Genomic DNA, 11,956 nt, shown 5'->3' with positions numbered 1-11,956 from the left:
TCTCTACATCTGTTTGTGTCATCTTTGATTTATTTCATCAGTGTCTTATAGTTTTCTGAGTACAGGTCTCTTACCTCCCTAGGTAGGTTTATTCCTAGGTATTTTATTCTTTTTGTTGCATTGGTAAATGGGAATGTTTCCTTAATTTCTCTTTCTGATCTTTTGCTGTTAGTGTATAAGAATGCAAGAGATTTCTTTTTTTTTTCCCACACACACACACTGTATTTTATTTTTACGAGAGATAAATAAACTGACACCAAACATTGTAAATGGATGACCACAACAGAAGCAACAATGATTGCAATTACCAAACATGAAAGAATGCAAGAGATTTCTGTGCATTAATTTTGTACCCTGCAACTTTATCAAATTCATTGATTAGCTCTAGTAGTTTTCTGGTGGCATCTTTAGGATTTCTATACATAGTATCATGTCATCTGCAAACAGTGACAGTTTTACTTCTTCTTTTCCAATTTGTATTCCTTTTATTTCTTTTTCTTCTCTGATTGCCGTGGCTAGGACTTCCAAAACTATGTTGAATAATAGTGGTGAGAGTGGACATCCTTTTCTTGTTCCTGATCTTAGAGGAAATGCTTTCAGTTTTTCACCATTGAGAATGATGTTTGCTGTGGGTTTGTCGTATATGGCCTTTATTATGTTGAGGTAGCGTCCCTCTATGCCCACTTTCTGGAAAGTTTTTATCATAAATGGGTGTTGAATTTTGTCAAAAGCTTTTTCTGCATCTATTGAGATGATCACATGGTTTTTCGTCTTCAATTTGTTAATATGGTGTATCTTGTTGATTGATTTGCGTATATTGAAGAATCCTTGCATCCCTGGGATAAGTCTCACTTGATCATGGTGTATGATCCTTTTAATGTGTTATTGGATTCTGTTTGCTACTATTTTGTTGAGGATTTTTGCATCTATATTCATCAGTGATATTGGTCTGTAATTTTCTTTTTTTTGTAGTATCTCAGTCTGGTTTTGGTATCAGGTGGCTTCGTAGAATGAGTTTGGGAGTGTTCCTTCCTCTGCAATTTTTTGGAAGAGTTTGAGAAGGATGGGTGTTAGCTCTTCTCTAAATGTTTGATGAATTCACCTGTGAAGCTATCTGGTCCTGGACTTTTGTTTGTTGGAAGATTTTTAATCACAGTTTCAATTTCATTACTTGTGATTGGTCTGTTCATGTTTTCTATTTCTTCATTCAGTCTTGGAAGGTTATACCTTTCTAAGAGTTTGTCCATTTCTTCCAGGTTGTCCATTTTATTGGCATAGAGTTGCTTGTAGTAGTCTCTTAGGATGCTTTGTATTTCTGCGATGTCCATTGTAACATCTCCTTTTTCATTTCTAATTTTATTGATTTGAGTCCTCTCCCTCTTTTTCTTGATGAGTCTGGCTAAAGGTTTATCAATTTTGTTTATCTTCTCAAAGAACCAGCTTTTAGTTTTATTGATCTTTGCTATTGTTTTCTTTGTTTCTATTTCATTTATTTCTGTTCTGATCTTTATGATTTCTTTCCTTCTACTAACTTTGGGTTTTGTTTGTTCTTCTTTCTCTAGTTCCTTTAGATGTAAGGTTAGATTGCTTATTTGAGATTTTTCTTGTTTACTGAGGTAGGCTTGTATTGCTATAAACTTCCCTCTTAGAACTGCTTTTGCTGCATCCCATAGGTTTTGGATTGTCATGTTTTCATTGTCATTTGTCTCTAGGTATTTTTTTTATATATATATAAATTTATTTATTTATTTATTTGTGGCTGCGTTGGGTCTTCGCTGCTGCGCACGGGCTTTCTCTATTTGCAGCGAGCAGGGGCTACTCTTCATTGCGGTGTGTGGGTTTCTCATTGTGGTGGCTTCTACTGCCGTGGAGCATGGGCTCTAGGAGCGTGGGCTTCAGTAGTTGTGGCACATGGGCTCAGTAGTTGTGGCGCATGGGCTTAGCTGCTCCACGGCATGTGGGATCTTCCCAGACCAGGGCTCGAACCCGTGTCCCCTGCATTGGCAGTCGGATTCTTAACCACTGTGCCAGCAGGGAAGTCCCTCTAGGTATTTTTTGATTTCCTCTTTGATTTCTTCAGTGATCTCTTGGTTACTTAGTAACATATTGTTTAGCATCCATGTGTTTGTGTTTTTTACATTTTTTTCCCTGTAATTGATTTCTAATCTCATAGCAATGTGGTCGGAAAAGATGCTTGACATGATTTCAACTTTCTTAAATTTACCGAGGCTTGATTTGTGATCCAAGATGTGATCAATCCTGGAGAATGTTCCGTGTGCACTTGAGAAGAAAGTGTAATCTGCTGTTTTGGATGGAATGTCCTATAAATATCAATTAAATCTATCTGGTCTATTGTGTCATTTAAAACTTGTGTTTCCTTATTAATTTTCTGTCTGGATGATCTGTCCATTAGTGTAAGTGAGGTGTTAAAGTCCCCCACTATTATTGTGTTACTGTCAATTTCCTCTTTTATGGCTGTTAGCAGTTGCCTTATGTATTGAGGTGCTCCTATGTTTGGGGCATATATATTTATAATTACTATATCTTCTTCTCAGATTGATACCTTGATTATTATGTAGTGTCCTTCCTTGTCTCTTATAACATTCTTTATTTTAAATTCTTTTATCTGATATGAGTATTGCTACTCCGGCTTTCTTTTGATTTGCATGGAGTATCTTTTTCCATCCCCTCACTTTCAGTCTGTATGTGTCCCTAGGTCTGAAGTGGGTCTCTTGTAGACAGCATATATATGGGTCTTATTTTTATATCCATTCAGCAAGCCTGTGTCTTTTGGTTGGAGCATTTAATCCATTCACATTTACAGTAATTATTGCTATGTATGTTCCTATTACCATTTTCTTAATTGTTACGGGTTTGTTTTTTAGGTCCTTTTCTTCTCTTGTGTCTCCCACTTAGAGAAGTTCTTTTAGCATTTACTGTAGAGTTGGTTTGGTGGTGCTGAATTCTCTTAGCTTTTGCTTGTCTGTAAAGCTTTTGATTTCTCATCGAATCTGAATGAGATCCTTGCCGGGTAGAGTAATCTTGGTTGTAGGTTCTTCCCTTTCATCACTTTAAATATATCATGCCACTCCCTTCTGGCTTGTAGAGTTTCTGCTGAGAAATCAGCTGTTAACCTTATGGGAGTTTCCTTTTATGTCATTTGTCATTTTTCTCTTGTTGCTTTCAATAATTTTTCTTTGTCTTTAATTTTTGTCAATTTGATTACTATGTGTCTCAGCATGTTTCTCCGTGGGTTTATCCTGCCTGGAACTCTCTGTGCTTCCTGGACTTGGGTGGCTATTTACTTAGCCATGTTAGGAAAGTTTTCGACTATAATCTCTTCAAATATTTTCTCAGGTCCTTTCTCTCTCTCTTCTCCTTCTGGGACCCCTATAAGGCGAATGTTGATGTGTTTAATGTTGTCCCAGAGGTCTCTTAGGCTGTCTTCATTTCTTTTCATTCTTTTTTCTTTATTCTGTTCCATGGCAGTGAATTCCACCATTATGTCTTCCAGGTCATTTATCCATTCTTCTGCCTCAGTTATTCTGCTATTGATTCCTTCTAGTGTATTTTTCATTTCAGTTATTGTATTGTTCATCTTTGTTTGTTTGTTCTTTAATTCTTCTAGGTCTTTGTTAAACATTTCTTGCATCTTCTCGATCTTTGCCTCCATTCTTTTTCCGAGGTCCTGGATCATCTTCATTATCATTATTCTGAATTCTTTTTCTGGCAGGTTGCCTATCTCCACTTCATTTAGTTGTTTTTCTGGGGTTTTATCTTGTTCTTTCATCTGGTACAAAGTCCTCTGCCTTTTCATTTTGTCTATCTTTCTGTGAATGTGGTTTTCCTTCTACAGGCTGCAGGATTGTAGTTTTTCTTGCTTCTGCTGTCTGCCCTCTGGTGGATGAGGCTATCTAAGAGGCTTGTGCAAGCTTCCTGATGGGAGGGACTGGTGGTGGGTAGAGCTGGGTGTTGCTCTGGTGGGCAGAGCTCAGTAAAACTTTAATCCACTTGTCTGCTGATGCGTGGGGCTGGGTTCCCTCCCTGTTGGTTTTTTGGTCTGAGGCGACCCAGCACTGGAGCCTTTCCAGCTCTTTGGTGGGGCTAATGGCGGTCTCTGAGAGGGCTCACGCCAAGGAGTACTTCCCAGAACTTCTGCTGCCACGGTCCTTGTCACCACGGTGAGCCACAGCCACCGCCCACCCCTGCAGGAGACCCTCCAACACTAGCAGGTAGGTCCTGTTCAGTCTCCTATGGGGTCACTCCCCTGGGTCCTGATGCGCACACTACTTTGTGTGTGCCATCCAAGAGTGGAGACCCTGTTTCCCCCAGTCCCGTCAAAGTCCTGCAGTCAAATCCCACTAGCCTTCAAAGTCTGATACACTAGGAATTCCTCTTCCCATTGCCGGACCCCCAGGTTAGGAAGCCTGATGTGGGGCTCAGAACCTTCACTCCAGTGGATGGACTTCTGTGGTACAAGTGTTCTCCAGTTTGTGAGTCACCCACCCAGCAGTTATGGGACTTGATTTTATTGTGATTGCACCTCTCCTACCATCTCATTGTGGCTTCTCGTTTGTCTTTGGATGTGGGGTATCTTTTTTTGGTGCGTTCCAGAGTCTTAATGTTGATGATTGTTCAGCAGTTGTGATTCTGGTGCTCTCACAAAAGGGAGTGAGCGCACATCCTTCTACTCTGCCATCTTGAACCAATCCTCTCTCATGGCTGTAATTTAAAAATTAAAACTATAAGATCTCTGGGACTTCCCTGGTGGCACAGTGGTTAAGAATCCACCTGCTAGGGCAGAAGACATGGGTTTGAGCCCTGGTCCGGGAAGATCCCATGTGCTGCGGAGCAACTAAGCCTGTGTGCCACAACTACTGAGCCTGCGCTCTACAGCCCGTGAGCCACAACTACTGAGCCCATGTGCCACAACTACTGAAGCCGTGAGCCTAGAGCCCATGATCCGCAACAAGAGAAGCCACCGCAATTAGAAGCCCATGCACCGCAACGAAGAGTAGCAGCCGTTCGCCGCAATGATAGAAAGCCTGCGCGCAGCAACGAAGACCCAATACAGAAAAAAAAAATAATAAAATAAAATAAATTAATTTAAAAAAACTATAAGATCTCTGCATCTGTCTGTATGTTTATGTATATTTATATACATATGGATAGATGTGTGATTTTTCTACCGTAGAGGGTATTGCCAAAATTAATTTGTAAAAGAGCTCTATTTAATTAGCCTGATGAAAAATAAGTGTTTATACAAATCAAGTATTCTCTCAGAAATATAGAAACTAACCCAAAAGTGTTTCAAGTTCAAGTGATATAGGATAATCTTCAATAAATAAAAGCTACTTGAAGTTTTGTTGGTTTAGTTAAAATGAACATGTCTTCAGAACTATTCACATTAAATATAATGCAAACATACAACTTTATTCTACCTAGGTTTACTAAAAGTCAAATAAGCCCATGTTATCACTGTTCCAGAATCTGTCAGCAAGAAAAATAACTCAAGAAGATGGCTAGCTGTTTAATGTCTTGTGAAATTTTCATGAGTAATCTAAACATAATTGTTTAAAAATAGTTTCCAAAATCTTTTTGTTAGCTTGTAACCTTAAAGTTAAGTTAAATGATGGATAGTCATTGAATATCTAGATCATTTCCAAATAAAATATAACACTGAAGTGTTAATAACTGAATATAAGTTCATCTACTTTTGGATTCTTATTACAGAGGAATTAAAGATGTTTGGGTCTAATAGTAAACATGTCTTCTGCCACATTAAAAAGTTGACTGAGAAAGAGTGTACTTCTAGAAATTACTGAGCATTTATAAATTTGCCAGTGCACAGAATGCTGGTGTAACAACCAGCCCATAATTGCTTACCTCTCAGTTTTCACTAGAAACTAAGGTTTCTAAGGGTTAAGAATTCTAATCATACATTTAATTAAAAACTCTAGAAGTAATAAGAGTGAAAGAAAACAACTGTGTATAAAAAGTAGGTAAGGAAAGTAGAATTTTTTTTATAGATTCTTATTTTATTCAAGGAGTTATATTGCATTACTGTCATTAATTATTATTTATTTTTTTAACATCTTTATTGGAATATAATTGCTTTACAATGGTGTGTTAGTTTCTGCTGTATAACAACGTGAGTCAGCTATACGTATACGTATATCCCATATCTCCTCCCTCTTGTGTCTCCCTCCCACCCTCCCTATCCCACCCCTCTAGGTGGCCACAAAGCACTGAGCTGATCTCCCTGTGCTATGCGGCTGCTTCCTACTAGCTATCTATTTTATGTTTGGTAGTGTATATATGTCCATGCCACTCTCTCACTTCGTCCCAGCTTACCCTTCTCCCTCCCTGTGTCCTCAAGTCCATTCTCTATGTCTGCATCTTTATTCCTGTCCTGCCCCTAGGTTCTTCAGAACCATTTTTATTTTTTATTTTTAGATTCCATATAGATGTGTTAGCATACGTTATTTGTTTTTCTCTTTCTGACTTACTTCACTCTGTATGACAGACTCTAGGTCCATCCACCTCACTACAAATAACTCAATTTCGTTTCTTTTCATGGCTGAGTAATATTCCATTGTATATATGTGCCACATCTTCTTTATCCATTCATCCGATGATGGACACCTAGGTTGCTTCCATGTCCTGGCTATTGTAAATAGAGCTGCAATGAACATTGTGGTACATGACTCTTTCTGAATTATGGTTTTCTCAGGGTATATGCCCAGTAGTGGGATTGCTGAGTCGTATGGTAGTTCTAAGAATATGTTTTTAGGATAAGGAAAGGTATAAAGAACATACTTCTGTTAAGAGGAAAAGAAAGCAATTTTGTCCAGAAGTGGAATGACTGGCTGATGAAGAATGAGTAAGGACAAATATAAGACAAAACCTGAGGGGATACAAAAAAACCTTGTAGAAGGTTTGTGGAAAAGGAATCCTGTAAATGAATGTTATGTGTGGTCAAGCTGGCTATGATCGGAATTATATTTTTAAAGAATGAGCCTTAATATCAAAAGTACACTGGTGCAGAATTAGAATATGTTTTTGTTTCTGTTAAAAAGACAGTTTTATTGGACTATTAGTCTGCTCTTGATAGGAGATGGCGAAAGCTTTTTGTTTTTGTTTTTGTTTTGTTGCCTTTTGGGTAATCTGCCAGGAAAGCAAAGATTTTGTGTCTTACCAAAATAATTTCCTGTGCTTCATGTTTTATTTATTAGATCTTTGATTACCTTGGAGAACTGAGTCTTCTCAATACTAAAAGAGCTAAATTTTGTTCACAACAATGTAACCTTCTGTATTTGCTTTTAATATCTTCTATTGTCACTCCTGCTAAATAAGCATTATTTCATAATGACTTGTGATCCTATTTAGTCAAATGTTCAAACCTTTTGACATTTTTTACAACTTCCCAGATCAAATCTAAATGGAGTCTTTTTGACCTCAAACTAACTTTGAGATTTCCCAGAGGGCCCCTGGAAATTCCCAAAAGATTTGTCTCTCACCTTATAAAGGAGATGTTAAACTAATTAAGTTTATTTGGCATGTTAAATTACATGGGAAACATTGTCAAATAAGAAGTGATAATAAACCTTCTTAGGTTATATATATATGGATATAAGTTTACTGATATAGGTATTCCAGAAATTGAAGTTCAGAGAAATTTATCAATATCCTCATTATCCAATTATTGTCTTAAATTGTTGTATGCCACAAAAATAACTGAATTTCTTATCAAATGAACTCTTATCAGATCTTGAACCATAGCTATTTTAAAAGTCTTTTGGTGACTTCCCTGGTGGCACAGTGGTTAAGAATCCACCTGCCAATGCAGGGGACATGGGTTCGAGCACTGGTCCGGGAAGATCCCATGTGCTGTGGAGCAACTAAGCCCATGTGCCACAACTACTGAGCCTGTGCTCTAGAGCCCGCCACAGCTACTGAGCCTGCGTGCCACAACTACTGAAGCCCGAGCTCCTAGAGCCTGTGCTCCGCAACAAGAGAAGCCACCGTAATGAGAAGCCCGCGCACCACAACAAAGAGTAGCCCTTGCTTGCCGCAACTAGAGAAAGCCCGTGCACAGCAAGGAAGACCCAACACAGCCAAAAATAAATAAATAAATAAACTAATTTAAAAAAAAAAAAGGAGGCTAAAGAGACATGAAATACAGCACTAGACTGGTTATGTGTGCTAGAGGGGGCAAAAAATGCTGTAAAACACACTGTTGGTTTAATTCACGACATTGGAATTCGGATAGTAGATTAGATAAGTACTGTGTCAGTGTTAGATGTCCTGAAGTTGATAATTGAGTTGTCGTTATGTAAGAGACTGTCATGATTCTTAGGAAAAACACACTGAAAAGTTTAGGGGTAAAAGGCCATGATGGGTGTAACTGACCCTCAAACGGTTCAGGCAAAAAGAGAGAGAGTGACAAAGCAAATGGGGTAAAATGTTATTAAGTAAACCTGAGTAAAGGTATGTGGATTCTTTTTGCAGTATTCTTATAGTTGCAGCCTTTCTGAATGTTTGAAATTATCTACTTAAAAAAAGTTAAAATAATTTTTAAGACATGCTTTTTATTCTTTCTGGCTTTTTATATACATTTACAATGTTTGTATATGTATATGTATACCATACACTCAAATACACTTTTCTGTCATTACAAATCAAATATAGGTTTTAAAATTTATTCAACTATCAACTGCTATGGAAGAAAATCACAGAGATAGGCACCGCTGAAGAGGACTTGGAGTAGAAGGAGAAGGCCTAGAAGCAGACCCTGTGGCATCTTTGTAATTGATTATGATTATTATGGTCATGGGGCAGGGTGGGGAAGGGATCAAAATGACATTGATGAAGAGAAGAGCCTGATGTGAATATCTTACCACACCTAAGCACCCAAATTAAAATCTACAACACACTATAGACAATATACATGGGCCATTATACATTTGACATATTGTGTCACTTATCCATCTTACTATGTGTCAGAGTTGTAATCTGTGTAACAACTCACATATTGTGGAGATTTAATAAAAGTCCAAGCAATTCCAAGATCACTAAGAAAATAACATTATTTTATTAACGCCTGCTGGCCGATTACAATGTTCATGACCAAAAGGCAAAAGAGATTCTAGATTCTGTTTATAAGAAAGACTTTGCATTGATTGTCAGTCCTTCAGAAAATAACCTGTAAACTGAGACCTCTTCTTTCAATCTGTAAAATCCATGACAATGCTGACCCATTTCTCAGTATTGCTCCGAGAGCAGCTTGTAAACGAGTGTAAAAGACTTCAATAACTTAGGAGTACCTCATAAAATTAAGTTAATAATGACAGGGTGTCTCTGCTCCACACAGCACAGTAGTCTCTGAATGTCAAGTGTGGAGTAAAGGGGTGTTCTGAAGACCCACCTACCAGAGACAATAAAGAGCTTTATGCAATATTGTATGTGAACATTGTGACAGTAAAGATGTAAGTTACTGTTTTATTAACTTAACTTTATTTCTTTATTTAATACAGAGTTCTTTATTAACTTTATTTATTAAGTTATTATTTAGGGACATAATTGCTGGAGCAACTGTACAATGTATCTAAGCAGAATCAAATGAATAATGCAACAAAAAAATCAAAACAGCTATTCAAAGGCAGGTGATCAAATAGCCCAGAAAGGTTGTTATCATTTATATCACTGACAGTACCATACAGACTAGTTTATGCCATAAAACAGACTCCTTTGTACCGCATAGTCAGAGAGGATGAGCAACTACGCTGTAGAAGTACAGCGTCAGATTTTTCCCGACTGGTAGCAGACTCTAATAGCAGATAGACTAAAGAGTTACTCAAGCAATGTAGGAAAAAGCTGGAGACTAGATTATGAAAAATAAAATTTCATGACATCTTAGTTTTCCCTAATTAGGTCTGCCAACAAGATCTTGATGAATTAAGATATGAGAGTAGTGAACATTACTTAGAGAGAGGAAAGTTAAAGGCAAGGTATGGGAAATCAACTAAATGAGGAAATTGTTCTCGCATAAGAACATCTGGTTCATAACTGCAGCCAGGGAACTTGGGAAGAGAATGATAAGGGGGATTAGACAACTCATCTTTGTAGAAAGGCAAGCATTGGGGACTTCCCTGGTGGTCCAATGGTTAAGACTCCACGCTTCCACTGCAGGGGGCCCGGGTTCCATCCCTGGTCAGGGAAGATCCCGCATGTCGCGTAGCCAAAAAATAAAATAAAATTTAAAAAGTTTAAGACATCTTTGGGAAATAAAGGTGGAGATATTAAAAAAAAAAAAACTTAAAAAAAAAATAGGTAAGCATTTGGTCTCAAGCTGTTGGGGGTTTGCTTTGACTTTTTGCCTAAGTGACTTGGGATTCTGTTTTCTTGTTTGCGAAGTGGGAATGATGATGGTGATGATGATGATGACAACTCAAGGGGCTCTTATGAGGATTAGACAAGCTAATGCACCTAGTTGAGTGCCTTGCACATAATAGGACTCTAATATATGGTGGCTATTATTTTTGAATGCCTACTATGTGCTAGACATTTTAATATATGTTACCTGATAGTGTTCTCAACATCACTTTTAATAGGTATTATGAAAACCGGTATACCAGATTGCATACTTGGTAAATGGCAGATCTAGGTCTTAAACTCTGGATAGCCTGACAACAAAATCTGTAATGATTCCATTATATCATGATCCTTCACAAACATGTGACAATCTGAACACATACTTCTTTGTCTTTCATTTTGTCTAGTACTAGCCTTGACTACAGCTTTTGAGCTTTCATTCGTCTTTGAGAGTTTATGAGATGTCATTTGTGAACGTGTCTATAGATTTAACTCGCCCAACCACCGTTATCTACATCTGCAATTGGGATAAACCAGGACCCTGAGAAGTAAGCCAGTAAAATATTTTGCTGTTTTTTTTTGTTTGCTTACAGTTTTTGGTGCCTTTGGTTGTGTTTGGTATAACTCTGCATGAACCCAGAAAAATATTAGTTAGAGATGGGTCTTCTGTTCTGAGCTTAGAACAAGAGTTCTTAAAGTTCTCAAAGCTTCTTGATATCAGTCTTGGCAATAAATTTTTGGATTTGACACCAAAAGCAAAGGCAAAAATAAATCAGTGGGACTACACCGAACTAAAAAGCTTCTGCACAGCAAAGGAAATCATCAAAATGAAAAGGCAACCTATGGAAGAGAAAACAGAGTAGAAAAGTGGTTGACAGGGGCTGGGCATGGGGGAAATAGGGAGAGGTTGGTAAAAGGGTGCAAGCTTTCAGCTATAACTGAATGAGGTCTGAGGATCTAACGTATAACATGGTGACTATAGTGACAACACCTGTATCGGATGGTTGAAATTTGCTAAGGGAGGAAAACTTACATGTTCTCACATACACCAAAAAATATGTGAGAAGGAAAGGAAGGAAGGAAGGAATGAAGGAAGGAAGGAAGGAAGGAAGGAGGCAGGCAGGGAAGAAGGGAGGGAGGGAGGGAGGAAGGAAGGAAAGGAGAAAGAAAGAAAAGAAGGAAAGAAAGAAAGAAACAGAAAGAGAAGAAGGGAGGAAGGAAGGAAGAAGAAATGGTTCTTCTGTCCTGAGTTTAGAGCAGGAGGTTTCAAAGCACAATCCCTAATCCAGCAGCATCAATGCCATCTGGGAACTTTTAGAAATGCAAATTATAAATTATCAGACCCTAGACAGACCTAGACAATCGGAAACTGGAGGAGGAGGGACAGGCAGCAATTCTTGTTTTAACAAGACTTCCAGGCAATTCTGAAGTGCACTACAGTTTGAAAATCACTGATGTAGAGTATAAACAGCATTTAATTTAGCTTTTGATAATAGCGCACATTTGTAACGTATTGATTAACTTTTACATTCTCTTTTGCTAAATAGACTAAATGTTGGTTGTTAAAACTTAAGGGTGTCAC

This window comes from Eubalaena glacialis, chromosome 11, assembly GCF_028564815.1.
Source record: "Eubalaena glacialis isolate mEubGla1 chromosome 11, mEubGla1.1.hap2.+ XY, whole genome shotgun sequence".
NCBI classification, from domain to species: Eukaryota; Metazoa; Chordata; class Mammalia; order Artiodactyla; family Balaenidae; genus Eubalaena; species Eubalaena glacialis.
The sequence above is the reverse complement of the archived record's forward strand: the minus strand, read 5'-3'. Positions refer to the sequence as shown.